This window comes from Osmia lignaria, chromosome 16 (assembly GCF_051020975.1).
Source record: "Osmia lignaria lignaria isolate PbOS001 chromosome 16, iyOsmLign1, whole genome shotgun sequence".
NCBI classification, from domain to species: Eukaryota; Metazoa; Arthropoda; class Insecta; order Hymenoptera; family Megachilidae; genus Osmia; species Osmia lignaria.
In genome coordinates this window covers 6,438,562-6,464,663 of record NC_135047.1, presented here as the reverse complement: position 1 = coordinate 6,464,663, position 26,102 = coordinate 6,438,562, and the positions used below count along the sequence as shown (strand labels likewise).

The following is a 26,102-nucleotide window of genomic DNA, read 5'->3' as shown; positions in this document are numbered from 1 at the left end:
GGACTGGAGGAACCGTAAAGTGTACGACTCGCCAATCGTTGACTTGTACTACTGAATTCCTATTGCATTTTGACATTGACCTAGTATTCAGGTAAATTCTTATCCTCCAATTGATCAATAGATGTTAACAAATAATATTTTAACAATATTCTTAGTACTATTTTCTATTTATTAAATAATAGATCTTATATGACCCGGAGGCAAGAAATCTAATTTCTATAAATTATGATAAAAAGTGTAATATGGATTATTCGAGCAATCGCTCCATTAATTTTGAAAGCAATTCAATTTAATCGCATTAATTATTGCCAAACAATAACTCCACAAAGGAGATTGAAGTTTCCGATAGGAGACAGTAATTGCTACTATAATTTGGGGTTGTATGGGTGTAATTTAATCGAAATGACATTGGAGACATCAGTGTGGCGAAAGTGAACTTTTGAAATGCAGCCTCGAGAGTTGTCCCGGCCTCTTTCTAATTCATTATCGTTAATTGCAGACGGGGACGAGGAAAGTCGCGTCGCGTCGCATGAACGAAAGACGCTTAATTGTGAAATTAATTAATTAGACAGAACGTCGCGGATGCAGAAGTAGCTCGAGGCAAACTCAAACGAGACTATGACTCTGGTAAAATCACAAATCTTTTTTCACATTCGCTTTCGAAGAAGGTAGGATGATTTCACTCACAGAATATTCACAGTGTCACTAATTTAAATCGGTTTGCCTCGTGTAAATAACATTTATTCATCAAGAAGCACTTAAGTTGTGTCTGTAGTTTAATGCAAATTGAGTTAAGTGTTTTCTATTTTAATTCATCGTTTGCTAAATTTCTTAAGCAAGTTGCAATTTTCAATTTTAATTTTAGAAAGATTTCAGTTCCACTAATGTCAATTAATTCCAAGAATATTTTTCTTCTTGTACCAGTCTTTTTTCTTTCATGGCATACATAATCTGTTCCAAGAAAAATGAAGCTACCCAAGTGAATTGTAGGAACCACGAACAGTTAGTGTCTAAATTGAGAGTCACTGGGTTAGAAGCTACCACGCAGTGGGATATAGTCGAAACATTATCTATCCGACCGATCTTCCGTGATTGGCCAAGGAAATCCACTTAGGGTCGAACTTTCACTGAAGAATCCTCTTATATTCATATTTTTCTCGCTCTTATGGTCGCTGGTTCGATAGCCATCGGTAGAACGCGCGTGACACCGGTAGGGTCAATTGATGGCTCCCTAACTGGCTCAATCATTATCGTATTAGCATGAAATGCCACGTTGTTTGACGTCACGGTCAGCTCGAAGAGAGGGAACAATCATCGATCGAATTCTGATGATCACGTAGGCCGTGGTCTCCTCTCGAAAATGCATGCGACTCATCATGGTTCACACGCTTCGGTGGATCTTTATTCGTTTTAAAAGGTCGTTGCATTGTTAAGAAGTCAAGAGAACTTATCGAAAGTTTAAAATATTGTTGATTTTTTTCACTCTTTTTATTGAAAATATTCCAATGAATTAATCTGCAATTTTGTTTTGTCAAAAGTGCAATTGCATTTTTGGGTGCATCGGTGCATCGGTGCATCTAATTGTAAGATAGACATTCCTGGACTACTCGATTTTTTTCAGTCTTTAATGAAACTTGAAACATAATATTTATACTTTTAGTCCCTCTACGCAAGCTGTTAATAGAAGGAAATTGATAGCAGTTCGAAGCGAAAAAGCACTTAGACGATACTGTTTGACTTTCGCGCTGTAAACGCGTCGTAAATGTAAATTGCAAATTGAAGTTTGTATGGACAGAAAACAGATAAAAACGCGTTTTCAGAAGCTAACAAGAATTAAACTATCCAAAAAATTGCATTTCGAATGAAATATTAGAGAACGTCTAAAGGTTCCTCTGACGCAAATCGCCGTCAATTACGAAACGAAAACGCACTTTCAATTTCTCCGAATCGAAATCTATGTCTACAATAAAAGAATCGTCACGCGTGGAAAAAGAAGGTAATTGCCTACGGTGGTTTTGTTCACGATTTCACGCCCACGCGCGTGTAACGCAAATTACACGCTTTCGGTAATTAACAAGTGCAACCGATCGTTTAAAACACACCGGTGTAACTTTCACTGCGTAATTTGCGATAGCTCACTGTGGAGTCTGGTTATTTGCATGGAACGATAATTTTACGACTCTTTCATCGCGAAGAATGCAGATATACGTTTGTGCGTCTGTTTAGAAACATTCGAGTCGTCGTTCGTTAAGGATGTAAAACAGGCAATCTGCAAGAATTAACGCTCTGCCGATGGAGCAGTCGACGCGAGAAAGTCTCGTATGTATTGTAGGATTAAGTTCTTGAAAGAAAATTAATTTCTTAAACAAGAGTGTTAGCTGAGATATCTTCATTTATAATTGATTACAAGTGCAACAGTAGAAACTTTGCACCTTCATGAAAAAGTGATTAGAAGAGAGTTGTGAAACTATTAGCAAATGAGTAAAAATAATTTCTAATCTCTAATTGTATGATAGTTTCTCTAAAAATTTTCTTTGGAAAAAAGAAATTTCCGAATAAAATAAAATTTAATTTATCATAATTTCCAAATTAGTCTTGATGACACCCAATGGTCAAATAATTATTTCTCAAGCATTTATAAGTATTTTTAATATCTTCACGGTTGAAATTTCTTCAATCTTAATAAATTCGTTCGTGGAGAGTTGAAGAGACGATGGTCGTCGCTGAAAGCGTCTATTATCTACCCAAAGGCGGCCCACGAATCGGTCGTAACCGTTTATTCAATTACACCGCCCGTTCACCTACGCTCTGTCGCGGTCGAGTTCAAAGCTCGCAGTGCCACCAACTCGACGAATTAACGGCAGTGATCGTTTCATCTCGCCAGTCCATAGAAGTGGTTCGAGAGGATTGCTCTCTCTAGCCTGGTCGGATCAAAGCGTACACGAATCCATTTCGACCATCGTTCGCTCGATTGACTCCCGTGGCCAGACCATAATGGATTACATAAAAAGCACGAAAATAGTCTGGTCAATTGCGGCTCGAGCTGGCCGTTGGTTCGCGCACTCTATTGGATAGTTTAGAGGCGAAGCTGGAGCGCATCCTGCGTCAGAGCGACGTCAATGCTTCTCAGGCTCGGTCGACGAACCCGAAGAGCCGCATCCAGCGTTATTTTCAACGACCGACCATAAACCCCGGCCACTTACACGCGGATCTTACTCTCACGCGGAATCTCTCGTCTAGCGAAATCCCGCTGTGTTCCTTGGCCCTCTACGAAAAGAATCTGTTCGCCAACAGAACGAATTGAACGAGGGTGAGACGGTTGGGAATTAAGGGAAAAAACGATGCGTTCCTGACCGATTTAGAATGAGCCAAAGATGGACCGGAGGTTGTTTAGACTGGAGAACCATGGTCGAGATTCAGGGGCTGTGAACTTTAACCGTGGAAGTCGAGGAAATTAAAGTTTTCTTTGGACTTATGATAGACTGAGAAAATTCATGCAAATTTTTGATATTTTAGTTTATTTTTAGAGTATCCATTTGGATGATCAAATCAAATCATTATTAATTATTTAGAATCCTTCTATCATCTCTAATAATTCATGGTTGAGGATGATTTTCATTTCGAGATCTCTTACCATTTTGACGTATTTTTCAACAATGACCAAAAGGATTTTCCTCGCATCGTGCAGCACGATTAAGCACAGCCAGGGTTCGTCAATCGCGAGGCCGGCTGTCCGCGAGATGCAAATTTAGCCGGTACGTGTCGATTCGTGGAAAAAGCGGAGCAAGGCGTGCGCGCGAAACAAGCCACGGTGAAATAAAAGTTTCTCGCGGACGATGCTTTCGTGCCGGTGTCTTTTTATGCGACAGTGTACGTATATAGAACGTTCGTGGAAGCAATAATAATTCGGTGACGCAATTGGGTCCCGGCTCGCTAATTCGTTTGCCCGCTGCGACAGCGTGTCGTCGCCGACTCGAATATCGCGCGAGTCACATCGTTCATTCTCAATGTTTCCATCTCTTCGTTTTATTTTTCTTCGTACGAGAGAAGTTATATAGATACTAGAGCCAAATTGAGCTGTCATTCGAGAATTTTTCTGAATGATTCAGTCAGTGATAATTCTCTGCTTCAGTCTTTGCTACTGATGATTTTTATAAGAATGATTTATTGACAGAAACAAGATAGAGAAAATAAATAACTTAATTTTCTTTATCTATTTCCATAGTTAGTCGTTAAAAATTGAAATTGAAAGTTAACCCTTGGATGACGGACCAGGGAGAGAGCCATGCTCTATGGATACCCAATTATTGAATCTATCCTCTTTAAATTATCTCTTCTTCCAACGTATTCAGGATCGTTTTCACAATAGAATGAAAATGAATTTTCCTTAGGAAAGTCGCCTTTGTGCTTTGCATAAAGACGCGAAGAACAAATATGTCCCGGTGAAACGTGCCATTTGGTGCAAGCGAAACAAGTGGCAGCCAGTTGTTTTTCCAGTCTGCTGAAACGTCTGATCCTCTAGTACCTTGCAAATGTTCAAATTAACGGATCCGCTCGTATTTTTCGCCGGATGAAGATTTATTTTAAAAGCGTGATTTATCGCGCTGCGGTCTTATATAGACTGGTCCACTCGTACATCTTGGTGCGATTTTTGAAACATCTTTTGAAGACGATCTTTCAGGGAAAGTTAAAATTTAGAGCGTTGGTACAGTGAAATATATTTAGAAAATTGCAATGATGATATTTCTGAGTTTAAAATGTATTCGATGTCCTCTGATATGATTTGTGATTGCACTCCTTTTTGAAAATTTCAATTCGTGCCGTTTGTTATGATACAACGACGATTGTAAAGTATTCGTTGACGTAAATGACCGTTCTCTTGCGCAAATTCAGATAATTTCTATCGGTTGCGGCTACGCGCGTGTATCGTAGCCATGTAACGATGATTTATTACGCGAAGAAACCCGCAAGCAACCGCGATCCACCTGTAGCTGCGAATTTAATATTTGCTCAAGGCGATCGTTCCTGGCAGCGAAAGAATCGTACGTTTGTTCGCTTGAAATACACTGGAATAGAGAAAGTTCGAATTTTCACTCTGTTGAACGTTAAAGTAACAAAATAAACACTCTGTAACAATAAAGAAACAGAGGAAATGTTATAACAAAAATAGTAATACGTAACCCGATGTATTATCGAACAGTGAATTCTTTATTTCATAAGAGCAAAATAATATTTACATTCTTATCTAAAAATAACTTTCATGTCTCTAATATAGAATTCTACGTCAAACTGATAAAATATTCTTAAACACAGCTCACTTTCTAAAAATAGGTATAAATTTCAAAATTTAAAGGTCTCTGGTAAAATTATAACATAAATCTTTCCTAATATCACTCGACAAAGTTTGCAGGAAAAATCCTGCATCTTTTATTTCTTCAGTGTCAGTGAATATTAGAATAGTGCACACTTTGAAAAATAAAAAAAGGAGGGCAGGAAAACGTGTCAATGTTGGTATATTCTTTTACGAGCATTGTGGAAGATCGTAGCGAAGTTCAGCCACGCGAAATGCCGGCTGTCGTTTCACGGCTGGCGAATTCTGATAATGGTCACACTTGAACCGTGTCCTCTTCCTCCTCGAAACCATCGATAGTATCGTGGTTGACGCCTATAGAAACGAAAGGGTTAAAAATCCTTGATTCCCATGGCAGTCGAACGTTCACCACTGTTTCAGGAATAAAAAGAAAAACGATCGACGTAGGGAAAACTGTCGAAAGAGGTTCGGTACGTAGGAGGATCGTTTCAGTTCCTGGATCGAAAGTTTGGCGCCGCGATGCTTCCTCGGCCGTACTTCCTGATGCGCGAATCATTCGCTCAGAGACTGATTTACGGCACGTCGGAGAGCTTTCGGCATCCCGAAATAGTCGGGAACCGTTTAACGGAAACAAACGGCGTGTATAAATGCCCCTCTTGATGCATTGTTGAGAAAATATACCCTGAAAGACGCGGTATGACGTCACTGGCCCACGATCACCGATGCCTGTTTGTTTAGGTTGCCGCTCCATTCGTAGGGCGTCATCCCTTAAGCTCATGATTATTTTATTGCCGATCCCTCAGGGACGAACAGCGAAGGATCCGACACGCGGCGATGGTCAATGGCTTCGCGGTGGCAACCGACAAAGGAGAAACCCTTTGTTCGATCTATTATTAGAACAACGGTGCCGTAGAGAATATTTCGAACGTTGTTAGTACATAAAATAAAGAGGAACGTGGAAATGGGAGGAACGAAAGGTGGCCCTGGTGCAGTTTATAACCAGCGGTTCTTTGCTGTTTAGAGATCTGTACGTCAACGGGTTCCTTGCTTTCTTCGTTTCCAGTGCTGAGAAACTATGGGGTCTTCTTGAATGTTTAGCAATCCATATGCCAATGCATTTCTTGCCTTTTCAATCTATTTAGACTATTCTCGTAAAATGGTACAATGGTATACTTCGATTCTTGTTAATTAGGGGTGGATTTTCACACGACGAATACCTCAATAAAAGGGTTAATTAAATTCGAAAGTTAAAATATTTTTATTGACTTTCAACCATAGTTCCTTTTTTTCATTTGATTAGAGACCTTTAAGACAGTCAAGATTTCACATTATTTAGGAAAGGTGATCGTTAATGGAGTCACTCATTGATCGTTTGCTTAGGTTCTCTAGGTTCAATTGTCCTTTCGCTCTTTTAGCTTGAACAATCTGCCTGGATTCGCAACGGAGAGTCCTTCTATTTACGTTTGACGAAGTCCTTTTTCTGCACCCCCCTGTGTATATAGAAAGAAAGCCGATCGATCTACTGGTATTTGCACAGGACCCCTGTTTGCGAATCGTGTCACGGATCTCTTTATTTCTCGACAACTCTTTCGTTTCTTTAGACAATAATCATTCTAGAAACTAAATACACAATTCAGAACAGCTGTCAAATTTATTCTATAAATATAATAAATCAAAATGTGAAATAAAAGCAGTTATCCCATGATGTCGGTACCGTCAGGAAACAAGTTGCAAACTTCTATTCCCCATGGTGTTGCACGATGACGCACAGCCACGTGACTTAATAGCGCACCTATAACGAGAAAACTTCCCCACTGAAGGTTGGTCCCGCTTGCAATCTGCTTTGAACGTTCACGATCAGCCCGGCCCGTTAATGACCTCGGTGTTAAATGTAAATTGGGATACGTCGTGGCACCGAGTCCTCGTGCACGTGCACGATTTACATCTTTTCGTTTGTACGCGTACTCCTCGACCTACTAAAGCTTCTGATTGAAAAGGAAAGCTCCTCGAGGAAGGATTAATCAAGCGGAACGTTCAGATAGCATTGTACCTCAATTACAGAAGCTTCTGTTACTTAGTACCAGTAGATTTTCATCGGTGACGATGATTTCAAAGGCTTCGCACACCTTCCGCAGACGATTTGAGCGCACGTGCGTGAACACGCCCGGGTGCAGTCGCTCCGATGCCTCAAAGCTTTGTCGAAAAGTTTCCAGGACGATTTAGGCATTTGGGTCAAGGTTCCTTCGGGCTGAACGAGCAGGGTAATTTATGAAACCGCTTCGTTAAATCGATTAGCCGATACTTTAGACTTTGGAGAACGGATTGTGCAGAGAGTCGTGGCAAACGGGCTGTCATGCCTCCCCTATGGTCGATCTCTTCTACTTTTTGTCTTATCAATTTTCAATAACTGTTGGAACGTACGAATGTTTTCATGATTCTTCGTGGTTCAAGCGTGTCTTCTTAGAAAATTTCTAAGATAGATGTCTTCATTTTGATATATGAATACAAACTACTTGGCAATTTTCCATCTAACGAGCAAAATGAATAAATAAACTTCGCAAAGTGTTTGATCCAAATGGGATATTTCGTCAGAGTTCCTTTATTCTACGAAAGATTATTGTGTTGCGAAAAGCCGATGCCACGTGTAAATCGATGGGAACTCTTCCTGCCGTCCTCGATATCCTCGAGGGTCCGCGCGATGTTTACAGCAGAATGAAATGCAATCATCCGTGTGACGATAGGAAAAAGCACTGCGAGGCTTTGTCGAAGGTCCAGGGCATTGATTTTCAATAGGTCAATGGTGGAAGCGGCCGATAGCGTTGCAGGATCGCACGTTGGATCAGCCTACACCTATCTTTTGTCGACGGATTTTCGTTCGCCTCTCGCAGTTCGCTTCGATAATTCGAGGCAAACTGGTGGTGCAAACAGAACACGTGTGTATGACAACGAAAGGTTATACGTGTCGTAAATCAGAATGCTCGTAAATGCAAAATTTTGCGAGCTTTCTTACCGTCGAGTGGCGGAGAAAATATTTCCGAACGCGAGGTGACCAATTTTCATAAAAAAAATCTTTAAGAATAAATAAAATAGATGAGCAGACAGTATGGTGCCGAAATTGACCCCTCGTCTTTGAATTATTTTTGCAACCAGAAGTTGAATCATAAGATTCTATATTTTTAGAAATATAAACATTGGAATATTTGAAAAATTTTATTTTTCATATTGTGGACCTCTTTTCTTAGATATCATCAGTGAATGTGAGACACGCAATTCGTTTGATCTGTTGTTGATTTTATTAAAGCTTCTGTGAGCCTTTTTCTTTTTCATCGTGGCTATTATTTACATTTTATTGATCGTATAGAAACTTGGATAACAGTTTTGTGAATCCTGGCAGGCCAGGATCGAATTTGAAAGATTTACCGTGACAGATTCTATGAAGTCTCGCTGGAAAGTGTAAAAATATATAAATAGGAGCTGATTTATTTGACATTTAATGAAATCGGGGATAAAAATGAAGGAAACTATTTTAGGGGAGAGGAAAATTGATTCGCTGGTGATTTGAAAATTTGAGAACTGAATATATAGATTAAATATTAAATTTTATCGATTATTCGTTTGATAGCAAATGATTAATTGCGTCTCTATTATTATATGCCCTGTCTACTTGATTTTGTACAAGGCTGTGCATAGGTGGCACAGCACTTGCAGCTGACACTGCCTTTATCGACCGCACTTTGATCGCAAAATGCATTAAAATGCCGCGCAACAGCTGTCTCCTAGCCCGTGGAACAACATTAAACGGTATTACACGTGTAACATAGCGTAGAATATTATACGATGGCCTCGTTTCTTGGCGAAGTTCAGTCGATGTAAATCGAGTCGTAACGTTCCTCGATCGTCCACGTGAAATAACAACGATCCTGTCGTAAAAACCAGCGAATCGTATCGATTGTAATGAATTTTTATTCGCGGTTCTTTCTTCCTGTTGGTCTTGTCTAGAAAATAAACGAAACAATAGTTAAATCCAAACGAACGAATCGAAATTTATAATTTTATTAAAAATACAGTTACAATAGACGACGGTAAAGTTAACATTTGTAACTCTTATATTGCTTATATATTTTTCTCTTTCGTACAATTCAGAAAAGTGTAAAGAAACATTGGATATTATTTTGCAGTTACAAAAGAGAACGAATGCTAAGTTACACGAATAACAAAACTTCCGCTGACAGCAGTTTGCAATCGGGCTTCTTTATCGCGTTTATACGTGGAATCGACGGTAACAAAAATATGCCCGATTTTTATGAACATTTCGTGGACGTTGAATTATCGTATTTTCAGAGACGCGAGAAGGAGCGAAAACAAATTTTCTTGTTTGAACGTTATCCATGCTTTCTTTTTACTTACACGGGAAATTAAATAAAGACACGTATTTTTTGCGGCTTTTCCGTTATCCACTTTTTTCTGCATACTCTATTCTCTATTTTAAAATTCATATATATTTTTTCAAATAAATGCTTAACGTTATGTAAATACGACTACGTTGAAGTTTACCGTACTCGATATTGTAGTATGCAATTATAATCAAACAGTAATTTCATTTCATCGAAAATGTTTGTTCAATAATTAGTAACGCACAAGACATTAACCAAATTACCCATCATAATGAATTGAAGTTTGAAACTAATCCGGTATTCCATTACATTAGCAATAATAATTCATTTACCTACAACTTTGATCTTTTATTATATCATTGTAAAATTGATTTATTGAGTATAAAGATTCATTTAGCAAATATGAATGCTGGAAACGTATCACAGAAACGGTATAGTGTCATCGTGGACGCATATCGAAAGCTTAACAACCCTTTCCGTCACTTTTTCTAAAATTAACTGCGTGTAAACAAGCGAGTGATCAATGATTCAGGCGTCGTTCAGTCTCTTTGTGCCAAGTGCACGTCGGGAAGAGATGCTTCAAGCTTTACAAATACATCTCTCGTGCTACTGCTTCTATTTTAACTCGCTTTCGAACCCTTTATTTAGCGTCGATGCCAGATAAAATGTGACTGAAAACGTTTTTCCCTTGTCAGCTTACACAAAGTACAGCAATTTAACTTCATACCTAGTATTTAACGAGCTTCTACTTATTAATTGATTTTGGATATAAACGAGCAATAAGTCGAAAAATATTAATGTGAAATCTGTCGGAGGTGAGATTCGTTGCGATGAAGATGCCGGTTCTCTATAATTACAATCTCTGGGTAAGTGAAGAAATTAAACGGGATCCATGGAGATGTATTTGCATGCTCCGCAGGTCGGTTTGCGGCAAGACTCGCTGGGAGCAAACCTTGTTGCAAGCGTTGACAGGCGCGTGGTACTCGCACTGGCTTTTGACGCTTCTCGGTTAAGCTCGGCATAGACGAGCAAACACGCTGACAGCACGATACCGCAAGCGTGACAGCTAGATCGCTGACAAACGTTCGGCGAGAATGCACCTTTGCGTCATCGCTGGAATTCGCTCGACTTTGCACATCGTTTTCGGGAACCTTGAAATCTTGAACGAAACGCATCGCATACGAAATTTTAAAAAGAAATTTCGATAACATCGTGAACTTTATGAAACTTTGACGAATGCAAAAAGTTAATTACACTTTGAATTGCACACACTTCTTAATGAATCATTCGAAAACGTTTCTTTCTATTCGTTTTTGGAGCACGTTTCTTGTAAAAGGGTGGATTAAAGGATTTCTTGGAAGCTCCATCTCGATGGATCGTGGTTTGAATTCTGTAGGATTGGGAAGTCTCTTGGCAGCCTCGAGCGATTGCCGGATGTTGCACAGAGTTTTCAGTATACGAGAATTCATTGAGAAAATACACGAGGAAGAACAGTGCTATCCGGTGAGTTCAACGAACGCCCAGCCCATTACATTAGAATATTGGCTCGGTTGACGCCTCCTCCTTCGTCTTTTTCTTCCTCTTCTTCCTTCTCCTCCTCTTCTTTCCTTCCTACCTTTTACCCTTGTTCCGCATCATTCCTGTTTACCTTGCTACACCACAATTCTGTGGTGAAACCTTTCATTGAAAGTGATAAAAAGAACTATTCATGGTAGAGATTGAATTTGATTCATAGTATCGAATATTTCACGTTCAGACGCGTTAATAAGTCTTCCTCCACCTTCGAATAATTTAAAATAGATATGCAAGCTATTTAATTCCTCAGAAAAATAGGAAATGCTATTTCAGTGTCGTTATTGCAAAGCATCCCCCATTTCTTGACACAACGTTTGCTTCACTGTATAGCGTTGCTTAAGACCGTTTATCTCGAGCCGGTAACGGCGCATTCATTCATCCATTCATTCATACATGCACGAGAATATTCATGTGCGCCATTCACTCGACCACCCACACATGGAGAACATTTCGCGCGATCGGCGCGGCCAATGTCATCCGGAGAGGTTCACTATTTCCCCGGCAATCCGAGCCACCTTTTGCAATTGCAGCAACCTTTACGGTCGCCGTAAAAACGCGATGCCACGAACGAAATTCACCGCAGGGATGAACCGTACATCACGGAAAATTGTATACTTCCATCGCGAATTAACGCTCACACTCTGATTAATCGTTCACGCTGTGGGAGGACATCGGTCTATTGAAAGTTCAGATTGGAAATTCGAAGTTTTCCCTTTACGCAACTTTCCAGGTTTCTCGTGGAATTAAAACTGTGTTCGTCGCACGTGGAATTAATTCAAACACGAAATTACGTTCAACTTGGAAAATGGCCTGCCGTAAGCGTATTTTGAAATCTATTATTGTGGTACACGTTCGTGTGCGGGTTGCGCCACTTTAAAGGGTGCAACCCACGCGTGCCAGTAACGATAATGATCCTTTCGCTGGAAACCGCAAAAACGAGAAAAGCTATTGCGCATACGTCCATCAACGAGGAATATTTTAGATAATCGGTGTAGGTTCTTGCCGTTTCTCATGACCGTTAGCCTCGCTTTCAATGATTTGATTGTTGCTCATCTCCTGTCAGGTTCTTACATGAATCCTAGATAAAACAGTCTTTCTATTTCATGTATGAAACATAAATTGAAATGTTTTAAAAAAAAGCTTTCTTAATTGTAAATATAACAAAATTTGAAGTAATAAAAGTATAGGTACTTTTATTTCATAATAGAAAAATTGATCTAAATTACCTATATGATCATTGAGGACATTATTGCTCTATAAATCAGTAAAACCGTGATTCATCGTGTGATTGATGTCATTTCGAAAGAGAACAAAGCTCGACACATAGTGAGGTGATTATAGTAATTACCGACTGCAATTGCATGATGCACTCGCGTCGAACTAGACGGATCGTGATAACGAAGCGGTTGATTGGTTAATTAGATAGTCCCGACCATCGATAGATAATTAGGATGCATGCCGGTCGATCATTACGTTTAGCGACTATCTGGCCAACGAGCAATTACGATATCATTAACACCTGTCTTTTTTCTGTTTCGGGTATGTAATTCGAAAATGTAAATCTACTTGGTGAATGAGAATATCAGTAATTACTGCAGAATTATCATCGTTTTTTACCTTCATAATTTTTGCAATTAATTAGGAACTAAAATTATCGAGTTTTCTATGTAATGATATTACTTTCTCTAAATCAAAGTCTCACGCCATCGTCTCAGCATCCGATTTCTCTGAAAACTCGAGCAACAACCCGGTCAAATCATGCATAAATCGTGTAGCCTCGTCCGAACGTCAATATATTTATGATCACACGTGGAAGAGGAGTAAAGAAGTGGCGTGCAATTGTCGGCTTGTTTCGCGCCGCGGAATTAATGCCTACGTGAAAATTGATACCATGACGTCGTTTAGAAATTTATGCGCGATCGCACGATCTCGCGTTCGTCATCCACCTACGAATTTCAAGGGAAAGCCGATCACACACCGACCACACACCGATCGTGTCGCGTCCCACATCTTGCCATTTTTTTTTCACGCTGTTGGAGTGAAAACGAGAGCGTACCATCATTGTCTTCGGGATTAGAGAGTATCGATAGGGTGGTAGGATGAGGTGTACGCGGAAATGGCTGAAATTGTTCGCCATATAGAACGAAGAAGAGGAAATGACTGTAAGATAGGATGAAGATTACGTGTTAGGTCTTAGGTCATCCTATAACGTCATTCCGGTTGAATTTCTAAGAATAATTCTATTAAGAATTATTTCGGTAGCTGAAAAATATTTTCTTATTTTGAAATTTACGATTGTAAGTTATACGTAGCCTGCTTTCATTAACACCCCGTATACGCGTTCTGTTTCGCGTCGACATATATTTAGAAACAAAAGAGAAGTTATGTGGAGGCGTAGATGAGGAAACGTCTCGCGCAGTTCTGCAGTAACCCTTGAACTCTGACACTTGCAACGTTTCTGGTTGCCAGCGTGTACGAGACCGTCCGTTTAATGTTCTTCAGAGGGCCGAGGCTTTATTACACGCGAGATGCACAATGGGGAGAATGAAAACGGAATACCAGAGAAAATACCAGGGAAACAGTCAACGGTACGCGTCTTTATTTCATTTCAAGACCGAAGCTCGTATTTTTGCTCGTACCATAACCGTTTCGTAACCGGAATGAAAAGGGCACGATCGTTTTCCAAATAAGAAAAGCAAATAAATTAACCGTACGAACCCACAACTTTAACATCGCGAGAATGCAATTATAATAAAGGATAAATTTTCGAAGGAGAACAATGTGACGGCAATACTTTTTCCGAAAGGACACGACTGGGTGCAATAAATGGTAACGCCAGTACCATTACGTGTTTCGTCGGGTACCACAGCACGCGATACTTTTTCTTTGTCCAACGATGAAACGTAATAAAAAATATTTATGGCAGCGTATTCGGAACAATTAGCATAACACGTATCGCCTGAGGGCAACTGCTGCAGATGCCCGGACACGTAACCGGGCGTTGCGTTGGTAAAATTCGGACCACCCGGGAACCCTCGAACCTGCGAACCCATAAAGACCAAATTCATGCATGTACAAACTTTCGCGATGTTATTAATCCTTGTGCTTTTATTTTTCTTGATGGAAACCATGAGAATTTTGGTAACTGCCGGTAAGGAAATACAAGGGTTAAATTTAATTAAATATCAGCTTTCCCACCGAATTTCTTTCTACGTATGAAACAACTTGAAAGAAAATTCTAATCCCCTCGTTTACACTTCTCGAACGTTGCCGGCTTGTATCGTCGGATCTTACGAACGGTGCACGGGTACCCGCATAGTAGCGAACTTGTATCTAAATTAAGCGTCGTGTCGTACAATCGTGTCCGTACGCGGAAACGTAACATATGTCGCACTTAATTTGCCGTTGGCCGATCAACGGGCAGCATTTCAGCAGACCGTACGTTCGTTTCGCCTCTTTATCGAAGGCACGGCTAACGAGGCGAGCCTTGGCCAAGCGATACCGTTTGAATTAGAAACCATAGCGCGGCGGGGGATCAGATAAGGACACTTTATTGACCAGCAATTACGGGCCCTCGAATATGGTGGCATTTTACCGTTGATCTTCAATTAGGTAAGCAGTCTGGTGTAGCCGGTCGATTTCGTGCGATCTCGAGCAAACGACAGTGAGACACGGGAAAAATCGCGGCCACGATAGGATATACAGGGTGACTTGTAAATTCACTACATTTAGTACTTGAAAAGGTGAAAAATTATTATTTGAATGTACGTCGCATGTGCTAAGAGTTTCATTAAGGGTAGTTGCAAAATATGTTAATATTAACCCTCGGATGGCGGACTACGGAGAGAGCTCCAATTTTAATTTAATATTAAAATTTCATATTATTTAGCTTCAGGCAAGATAAAATCATTCATACAAGTTTGTAACTTGAGTCCGTTCATCGATAATCGTTATGATTAGGAGGTAATTGTATACGAGATTTGGATTGATGAAGCTTTATGGTTGAATTAATTCCTTCACGCTGCTGCTCGCGTTGTATAACGGTTCCGTAAGCGTTATATAAGTTCTCACGTATGTTCTTCCCGTGTGTGTGTGTGTTTAATTATGGGGTAATTTCGATTGTATTCCTCCAGAGTGAAAGTTTTCTCATTGCTTACAATTTTCCTTTTAAAGATTTCATTTAGACGATTCAATTAAAATTAAAATAGTTACCTAGATATTAGAGGTAATTACCAAAGTTGCCAAAAGGGTTGAATTTATTTGAAAATTACAAAAAATAGAAAAATTCATTTCTAAACTATTCTAAACCCCAAGAAGGTAGTTTAAAATACTCTTCGTCTTCGATCTCCTCATTATACGCTCCAGGGGAAATTTCATATAATTTCATATGAAAACCAGCTTTCGACCCGCAAATACGAACTTCATTACGTTGAATAATTACGAGCTTCAAGGAAATCCGGTTTCCGTGGTTTTGCCCGTAAAAAAAAAAAGGAATAATAATAAAAACCGAACGTAGATGAAGAGTTTCGATACGAGGATAGCAGGCACCGCTTCGCTCGCCAGGACTCGTTCTCCCTCTCGTCGAAAATATCGGGCTTTAATTTATGCCCCGTAATAGTACTGTCTCTAATTCTGCCGCTGCATTCGAGAATGCGGTTCCGCCACGATCAGCAGCTCTTCGCTGTTAGCGAACGGTGGTTGCGTGCGGGTCAGCTTCGTGAGCGTGAGCCGGCGAGGTTCTTCGGATACCAGCAACCTCTCGCAGCGCGTATATTCGCAGGGGAACACGATAAGCATAGCCACAACCCCGTTGATTTATTTAAATCGAAAGCGTGCCATTAATCTAGCGCAAAACGGTGCCGTGGCACCCGTAACGAGCCCTTCGCTGCTGGTACACGGTCCAGGGTATCGATGGATATTGAACGTCCTCGTCGTCGCTCGATTATTGCACGCTGGTGGTGCTGCGCTGGCGGATGATTAATAGAAAGGAAAAAAAGAGGCCAAGAACGACGGGGATGGTTTTGTTGCGCGGTACTGTTCGATGGAAACGTTTGCGTTTTGTTCCTGGAGAAGGAATGGAATGTCTGAGGGAGAGAAGGGGTGTACCGGGGGTGAAATTCAATTAAAGCGATCGCAGAACGGAGGCGGGATTATAGAGGAAATTACTTGCGCTGAAATAGTATACATTGTTTCTCGTGATTGCTAATTATCAGACACAGCAAAGTGTTAACTTTCCACGTGTTAATAGAGAAATGAAAGGTTCGAATTTGAATTCCGGTTCGATGATCCAATAAATCAACTGTTTTTCTCCTCTGCCATCGTAGAAAACGAAAGCTTATGTAATTCAAACGTTAGTTAATTTATACGGAAGCCCGACACGAAACAATACCCAAGGCGTTCCTGAATTCCAGACGATCTGTCCAGGTCGGAAAAATCGCGAACTCCGTCGGTTGATCTGGATGTCCAGAGGCTCGCGTGCTATTTTAAACGGTACGTTACGTGAGATACACCTCGTGTATATACACGTGCACGTGTATATCTCATTTGAATATGCGTACACGCAATGCTACGAGTCAGCCAAGGCAGCCAGCGACGTTCCGCGCGACACGCCGAGTCCGTTTACTAATGAACTGTATTATTCGCGATATATACCTCGGCCGGATTTGCATGAACACGGCTTTTATTGCATTTCATTAAATCGCCTTTTAGGCAGGCCGAGAAGTACCGACGATACGGTGGCTGCGAGTTCGTCGATCTTGCCGCGTTACGAGATTCCCTTTAATCCTGACTAATTGCATCGAACCGATAACTCGAACACCTCGTGCGACTTATTTGTCCTCGACGTCATTTCGGATTACCGGGAAAGAGTTGTTTCAAAAGAAGAAAGTGAAGAAAATAAAAATTTTAGCACCTTTGAAGATGGTATTAAAGGGTGATTAGATAAAATTGAGGTACTATTAATTTTATTTCTGATAAGTGTCTTCTTTTATATTTTTATTTTTGAGGGATTCGTTAGCACTGGTTACCAGTAGATAACTCGTCATTTTGACGGGTCTTAATTTTGCATGAACCTGATGCAATTTCCAATAAATCCAGAGTGGTCAGTCGAAGCTCTGCCTTCGACAATGAATACAAGCGATCGATTTCACAGGTCCGTGGTCGTTCCGCGTTGTTAGCGGTGCTCGATTGTACGTTTCTACCGGTGGCCGGTGTGTATCGATCGCTAAGATCGGCAGGGAATTAATCATTGTCAGCGCGGCGACGTCTACTTGTCGAATTGTTCGTCGGTCTTGTCGCTTGGACAAATTCGCGGCGAGCTTTCATGCATCGTTTGCCGGAAGTACGAAGGGAGCCAGGCGGTTACGGAGTCGATCCCGGACTCGGTTTCGATCGTGAAATCGACGCGCTCTCGGATCCGTGTCAGACGCGGAGTCGCGCGACAGACCCGCCACCGAGAAAAATCCGTGGCGACAAGTACCGTTAAGTCTCTAATTATCGGTCTAGCTTCTCATAAATCAACCGACCGCGCGCTGTCACGTTACGTAGCACCGTTCCCGTGTACCATGGCCGCAGAAAATCTCTTTACAAGTCCGTGTAACTGTGACTCATTAGAGCGCGAGCGTTTTCACGAGGCCGGCCGTTTTCAGCCGATGCTCCGGCAGACTCGTCGCTCTTTATTTTGCGCCCCATTGTTCGCGACGCCTTGAGCTGTCTCGTTAACCATCGATAGGCTTTGTAAGCGTGCAACTTTTAACGTTTCTCCATCTGTTAAGGGTGGGTTTCTATGAACTCTTTCTGGAGACATAATTCCTCTGTTGTGTTAATTTATTATTAACCCGTGGCAACTGACAATTTTTAATATTATTATCGTTAAAATGAAGATTCTGTAAATTCTCACTCTTCTTATATGCTCATTTTTCTCATGGAAACCTGATTTTATCGCAAGTGTACTTTTTAACAGCAGGGTAGAATAGTAGAAAATTCTTGCATTTCTTTTTCGACGCTTGCACGTATAGGTTGAACCCTTTTGAAGATATTTATCGGACATTTTATTTTCCCGCTGTCACGGTAACCGCGCATTAATCGACACGTAAATCATCGTCTTGTCGTTGCCTCGTTACGATTGCCGTCATATTTTTTAACGTTCAACGAGAAGAAGAAAAAGGTGGCGTGGAATCGACGCGCACGGTCCTCCTTGTAATTTCGGCCTGTCTGTTTCGCCGATGAAATACGATTGCCGTGTATTTCGGACTGAAAGTTTCGTGGCTTAAGGCGCGTTTAGATCGCGATACACGTGTCGACTTTATGGGAAATATAATATCTTCTTTAGAACAAAATAGTATAAATCATATTAAAAGATTGTCGATCACTTTCAAAAGAAATTCTATAATTTTCACAAAAATTTTCTAAATCCCACTATGATTTATACCTGACAAAATGAGCACCATAATCAGGGATTAAAATATGATTTCAAACTCGAAAAGGTTTAATGCGGGAAAGTAAACATAAAAAATTTCCAAGTCGCGTTTGATTTATCGGCTACGTTTGCATTCAATTAAATCCTATGAATTCTCAGTCTCCCAACATTCGACGGACAGTATTAAAAGGCATAAATCTCGATTCACGCGGAATGGCCGGGCCGTGATCGAAACCGCCCCGTTACCCGAGCTTACTTAGCTCATTAGATAGCGCCGTCTAAACGCGCCTTTACTCAAAGAAACGCAAGTCGAAATATCATTGCACACCGTCGTAAATCATGCTGGCACGCACTAAATTGTGCACTCTGGTCTGTAGTGAAGTTCATTTTGCCGAGTTAGCCGCGAAGAGTACAACGAAGTCCACGGTTGGTACTTCATGATTTATGCTGAACGAAATTTGATAAAAAATCATTTATTCTGCATTCGAATTCTTTATATATAGACCTTTAACAACATAGATATAAACTGAAGTATTATAGAGTGATGGTTCTTCTTTAACATCGCCAGTTTCATCCAGGAAACCTTCTCTGTTGGAGTACATAATATTTTTCACCTAAAATGGTATTCTAAATAAGATGTTGAGAAAATTTGTTGGTTACATCCTAACACACCCTGTATGTATCCTCCTCCACGCACAGTTCGTGCAATTCCGAGCGAGTTGAAGATCGGCTCAGCAGCAGGGAATCGTGTCTGTTTCCCGGGAATAATGGAGTTTCTCCGTGGCGATGTTACAATAATGATACACCGATACCGCTGGGATGTGTTTATCTTGGCCGATTGAATTCTCCGTGAAAAATGACGTAAGTACGAAGAAGGGTGTTCGTGGTTCAGGGCGGGATCGTGAGCCGCAACGAAACGACTAAACGCGCGTCCGGAGGCCGCATTATCGCGGTTTATTGTCAATCCCGTGGCCGAGCGTGTGCCACGGCAAGCGTACACGCGGCTTGGCCTACGTCCACTTATGCTCGTTCCATGAATGCCGTGGGAAGAGAAACATAATAACGAGGAACGGTTCAGCTCACGCGTCTTTCTCGCCGGCTCGTCGATTCCTAGCTCGAGCCTCCAAAACGATTCGTAAGCAAATTTCTTTTCCTCCTTTTACCGGTACCGTTGCTCCTCCATTCCCTCTCCGCTTGGTTCCTTTGATTTTTTTACTTCCATTTCTGTTTTCGCTCACGGCACTTTCTTCCTTCCGCGCGAACCTGGACGCTTCGTGACTCGGGCTCGAAATGATCCTCGAAAAGCTTCGAGAAGACTGGAATTTAATTTCGGGCAGGTCTTCAGCGTGAATACGCGGAGAGATAAGTGAAAGGGTGTTTTAGGAATTGAAATGGTTCTGTTTTTGAAAGTTTTCGTGTACCTTTCCACGGAAACATAAAGTAAAACGTCGAACAGCATTTTGCACTCGCGTAATCTACCTCACGACAATTGCTATTGTGGAACCGTTCGATGCGTTTTATTGTCTGAATCCTCGCATCGGCAAATCGCGGTTGAGAAAGTATTTCCCGGAATCGTTAGTTACAATTCAGAGCTCGTCGTTCCAGAGAACCCTAAACGTTTCGTCTTATACTTCCGCCAGGAAGTTTTTCTCGAACTCTGGAACTGGAGCACGAGAAATGCCACTTATTTCTTTCGTCCCTCAACAAACTAGTCTCCGCTACGATGGAACGTCGTGCCACGAATTCTTCGCGTTTTTGAGACCAGTTTTCTCGCGATTGGAAAGATGAACTTAACCGACATATGATACATCCTTCTAAATTGTATTGAAAATTATTATTCCTTCAGTTTTAGAAACCACAGAACAATGCATCGCCATTTGTGTATAATTTTATTTCAAATGTCAGTTGGCTCATCTGTCTAATTTACTATCTAAAATACTGACGAAACCACGATCGTTTCCACTGATATAATCAATGCACATATTGCAAAATCGAAATGGTACTTCACGATCCTGTCGATTAAACAGAATTACTATGTTCGCGCGGAAAGATAACATCTTTGACCGGCTCGAATGTGATTCTTTTATGGTTACCATTGTGCGCTAAGTAGTTACGGTTTCTGGGTAAGTCATTGTAGCGGACCATCGAAAGTCACGGCATTCCCACGTTGGCACATTCGAGTTAATAGTTTTGACAGGAACATCTGTGGGCTCAAAGTCTCGTGACCGCATATTTCTTTTGAAGAATACAGGTAGATCCGGCCTATCCAAAAAAGGTTTCATCCTGAACTGTGATCGATTAGCTTCAAATTATATTCTTATTTTTCAAGAAAATAAAAGAAAATAGAATATCAAATTTTCTATATTTGCAAATATAAATGGAAGGTACATTATTTGCACGAGCGCACAAAGGGTTAAATAAAGTTTTCAAGCAGGTTCTCGTATCAGACTCGTCGATTCCTTGAAGCAAACGAAACTGCATGCACACGGTTAGCGGAACGTAGCTCGACTGTCACCGTGAATAATTATTCAGGACAATGGAGAGAAAGCCTTGGCAGCTGCCTATAATCGCAATATCTCCGTGACAAACACCCACATATTGTCGTCAGGCGATCTACGACGAGGCGGAAGTGCGTGTTGCTTTCGCGGTAATTATCGTGTTCATAGAAATTCTGCTCGGCGAGCATCCAGCTGGAAAATTTCCTATGGTTCCTTCTGTCGCAAGTGGCTTCGATCAATCCTGCCCCTTTTTGCCCAGCGACATAACAATAAACCGCAGTACACCATAAATCACGAAGATACGTGCAACTGATAATGAAGTGACTGCAAGAGTTAATCAAAATACAGTTGCGTTTCGAATATAAGAATGAAATAAATGGAATAAATTATTTATGGAAATTCGCGTATTAAATTGTCCTCTCCGTTGGAGGGTAAAAATCAAGGACAAGAAATTGAAAGAAATCATTAAAGCGAATGATCGCCTGACGTAATAGTTCCGTCTGTTGAGCCGGAAACGGAGCCTCTTCAAAGCTACCTCGGTTTATCGTCCACGTGACTTCTGGCTGTCAGAAGTATCGGGCCACGGTGCGATAAAAATTCTTCTGTACGTCTCATCGAACACGATATTCCGATAATTCAAGCGTGGAAATACCAGCGCACCCACGCGAACGATCGCCGCTATTCGCCAGCAGATTTCGCGTGGACACGTTCACGGGCAGGTGGGGCATAAAAGACTCGGCACTTCCTTGTATTTCAAAGAGGCAACGAGATATTTGAAATTCAGTGAATTCCATCCATTCAGATTCAACGAGTCTCGTGTATTCTCATTTGTAAGCTAAACAAAAATGTTTCCTTTAAACATATTTTCTTTCTAGGAGTAGAAAATTTTAATTTAATCAAGGAAAGATTTTTTGATATATCTATGGTTGTAGGGTGAAAGAAAATTATTTCTTTCAGTTGATTAAAATCATTGAGAAGAATATTAGCATCGATTCAATTTCCCAAGTGTCATTGACCAGCGTTGACGATCGCATTGAACTCTTTGAGCACCGACGTTGTCCAAATTCGATTATAAACTCCGTTACGCGTAGTCGGCTCTTTGAAAATTGCCATCGTGGGCGTTGTAATCGTTCGCGTGTTTCGAAAAGCAAGGTCTGCCGTCGACAGACGTGTAATTTTCCGCCGTTGGAAAGCCGCCGCGGACCTTATGAGGCTAGTATGAATGGCGAACAGGAAAAATTGGCTAACACCTGCGATTACGAAAGGTTCGTGACGCTCGTGCTTGGCTACAATCGATCCTTTACATCTAATTTATTTATTTATTTATTTAAACGGAGGAAAAATTATAGTAATTATTAATGAGGCCTGGAACTTAAAAAATATGAAGTTCCAACTGATGAGGGGGCGGTTGAAAATGATAGCACGCTTTGTTTGGAATACGAAATTCGGTACGGTCACTTCGTGCCAGATAAATGACAGGTAGAAGTTTGTTTACGCAACAAGGGTCAGATTAGCTCAGGTAGCGTATCATTTCTGGCTCAGCGTGCGGTAAGGAAACACCTCTGCTTTTTTTACCTGCCATCCCTCTGTAGGGCTCGCATTTGACCTTTAATTCGTGCTATCGATTTTTCTCTCGTCCTTTACCTTCTTTTGTTATTCTTTTTTTTTTGTAATAAGATATTAATAGGGTTGATATTAATAGCGTTCACGATGGCTGTGTGAATGAAGACTATGTCGACGGTAATGTCATAATATTTCTAATTGTTACAAAGTTGATGGGAGATAATTGCCAACTTGATAGTTTAAAAGTTCTCCCCGCAAGGCTGTGCTTTAAACAATTTAAACAATTTGTTTTTCATCCCTTTATTTGCGACACGTCACGGTCGACTGATCAGTGTACGGTGTACTGCAGCAAAAATAATACCGATTATAAGTTATTTACTTACGCGTTTACCTATTTGCGGTGGGATACTCTCTCGGTGCAAACAGAGTTTAAAAATATATACAGAGCGCGGTAATAAAATGTACGCACACTTTGTATATTAATGTCAAACACGTCTCGTTTGTAATTACTTAATTTCCGAAAGATCACCTGTTCGCTGTTAATTATCACGCGCGGTTCAACGAAGCGAGCTCCACTTTCTCGTTGGATCAACATTTCTGTCATTACGTCGGTTCAAAAACAGGCGAAGTTTCTACCTTGAAGAGGCAAAGCACTCGTGCTACCGTAGACAAAACATTGGCTTCCCCGCGGTACCAATTAACGCGACTAATTGCGACATCACAAAATCAACAAGAGGCCGACCATCCTGTGCGATGTTTCTAGTGTTTCTATATGCAAACGAAGAACTTTTGTCTAGAAAGCTCGTTGCATAAGTAATTTCCAATCCACCTGGTCTATCCGTAACAATGGACGATGTAATTAGTCATCGATGATACTGTGTAATTGATACTTTTTTGAGTTACACCATCAAATATTCAAGCTATAGAATCGGCATTCAACCGGAGGATCGTTAACGACCTACCTCGACCGTATAGACAGAAAGTTACTCTCGACAGGACGGATACGATGAGTAACAGTACGAGTCATTAACTGGTAATAGGTAGAGACACGCAGCACGACCTAACCCACCTTTGATGCATCGCAGTTAGGTCGATGGAGAATGAATCGTGGGTGGCGAACGCGCCCATTGATGTTATTTACGTTTTAACGAGGCTAGGTGTGATTTTCAAATTTAATTTTCTTTATTTAAAGTGTCTAAAATTCGACAAGATTGATGCAAGATGCAAAACGAATCCTTAAAATCATAAAAATGGTCATTTCAACCGAGGACAAGAATGGTAACGGTGCAATTGGCTATCGCATGGAAGGATTGTGAATAGCAAACGGGACATTCGGCGAAGACCCGTCGTGAAAAGGGAACACTTGCGTGCCATTGTGGGCTCCTGTGTGTACGCGTACACGCGTCCCCTTTGTGTCTCATTGTTACCATGAAGAAAAGGAAGGCGAGCCGGTACACTCGATACGAGTCGCCAATGCGAAACGGCCTTTACTTCAGGGACGGTTACGTGGACATTTGCCCTTCGAAATACGTACCGATATCGCGAAAAATAAAAAATTCACCATGTTTCGTCACCGTGAAGAGTGGACAGTTTTCACACACCCTGTGATTACTTTATACTCGGACAAGTTTTACAGGAACGATTAATTATAATTTGGGTGACGATGATTGATGAATTTGCACCATGAACAATATGGGTATATAATTTCTTTTCTTGTTTGACATTGAATCCGTTAGGTGTAATATAAGTAATCAAATTTTATTAAGGAGTTATTAAAAATTTGACTTAATCCCGAGGGTGTACCATAGTTAATTTAAATAATGGAATTCATTATAGAGTATTAATAATTTCATCATTCTATCTTAATATAAATTTCCACCTTCCTAATAGTATTTGTCTGGCGAAGACAACGTCAAGATAGATTCGTCTGGACTTTATAGCTGGTCTTCTCTGAAGATCCTCTAATTTAGTAAGTGCCGCGCCATTAACCTGATGAAGTACTAAGTATATTCATCTTCCCGGGGCCGGTTCGGCGTAGAGATGCAGTGCAAATCGTCAAAAAAGGCCCGGTAAACTATGCAAAGAGGCAAACCGGTTTCATGGGTTCCAAATCTCCATAGGGCAGGACCGAGTTTCGCCCCTTTTATTTCCATTTTCCCCTTTACCTCTTTCTCTCATCTTTGTCATCGCGATGACACACTCCGCGTTGCCTTGTCCTAGCACAGCGAGCGGTAGTGTCTTCTACACCCTGCTGATCCTCATAGTTGAACCCTGCGCCTCGTTTTCGAGACAATCACTGCTTTTACCTAACGTTAGGTGCGTTTATCTTCTAACAGAATCGTGGAATCGAAAAAAGTGGCCGTTTAGCTTCTCGTAAATCGCGATTTCGAGAGATTTTGAAATGATTCGTGGGTTTGGCTAGACTGGCTCGAAATAAATTCTAGTTATGCAGGATATTCTTCTGTGTGAAGTATTATCTTAATCTGATAGAAAGTTTGCATTTCTTGGTTCTGGTGAAAAGGTTTTAGAGAGCTCAGTAAGTCTACCATGAGTAATCCATTATTCCTTTAACCCTTTCGTTACGGTGGAATTCACCACTCTATACTAGTCTAGAAATTAGAGAAATAGCGTATTATAAAATCAGTAATTAAAAATCTTCAATTTAGTGATTTAAAAATGAGAAAAATTGCAGGAATCATAGATTCTATAATTAAATAATAGAATCGTCAAAGTATTAATTTTCAAAATGTCAGTTATGTCCCTTAATGTCCCTTATTGCACCCTGCTGATCACTTTGAGCCATCCGTCAGTGTTCTCCATCGGCATCTGTTAGGCTGCTGGTAAAATAACAGTGGAATTCGTATTCCGTGGAGCCGAGGAGATAAATCTGTGCAACCGATGGCAGCAAGGATGAGCCAGAAGAAGAGGAAGAAGAATAAAAAGAAGAGGGCTAGACGTGAAGCGAGGGGTAAAGGAAGAACCACGCCTTTGTCCTGGTACGTCCACCGATCTTTCACCAGGAAGATGAAAGAAAAAGAAGATTGGGGGATCTCCCTTGGTCCTTGTAGCCGAGTACACGGTTTGCACTGCTTCGTCGATATGCTCGGTCTTGTTAAAATGCGAAATGTGCAGTCTGCGTGGAAGGGATGGGCTTTTTGTTTCGTCCAAGGAAAGTTCTGATTCTTTTATATGGCTGTACTTGTCGTTCAGGGATGTTGGAATCTTCAGATCTTGAGGTTCTTGGGAAATTAATCATAGTTAGCGGAAGTTGTTCTTTATATTTTATTTCTAGGACAAACAATGTGGGACGTACATCTTCATTATGATTCGAATTTCACTTTGAA

General features: G+C 40.8%; 1 protein-coding gene across 3 annotated transcripts in view; it reads left to right on the top strand.

Annotated features, from left to right (window-relative positions):
- Positions 1 to 26,102, top strand: part of cv-c (RhoGTPase activating protein) — a 214,253-nt gene that overhangs the window by 127,603 nt on the left and 60,548 nt on the right. The window lies entirely within an intron of this gene.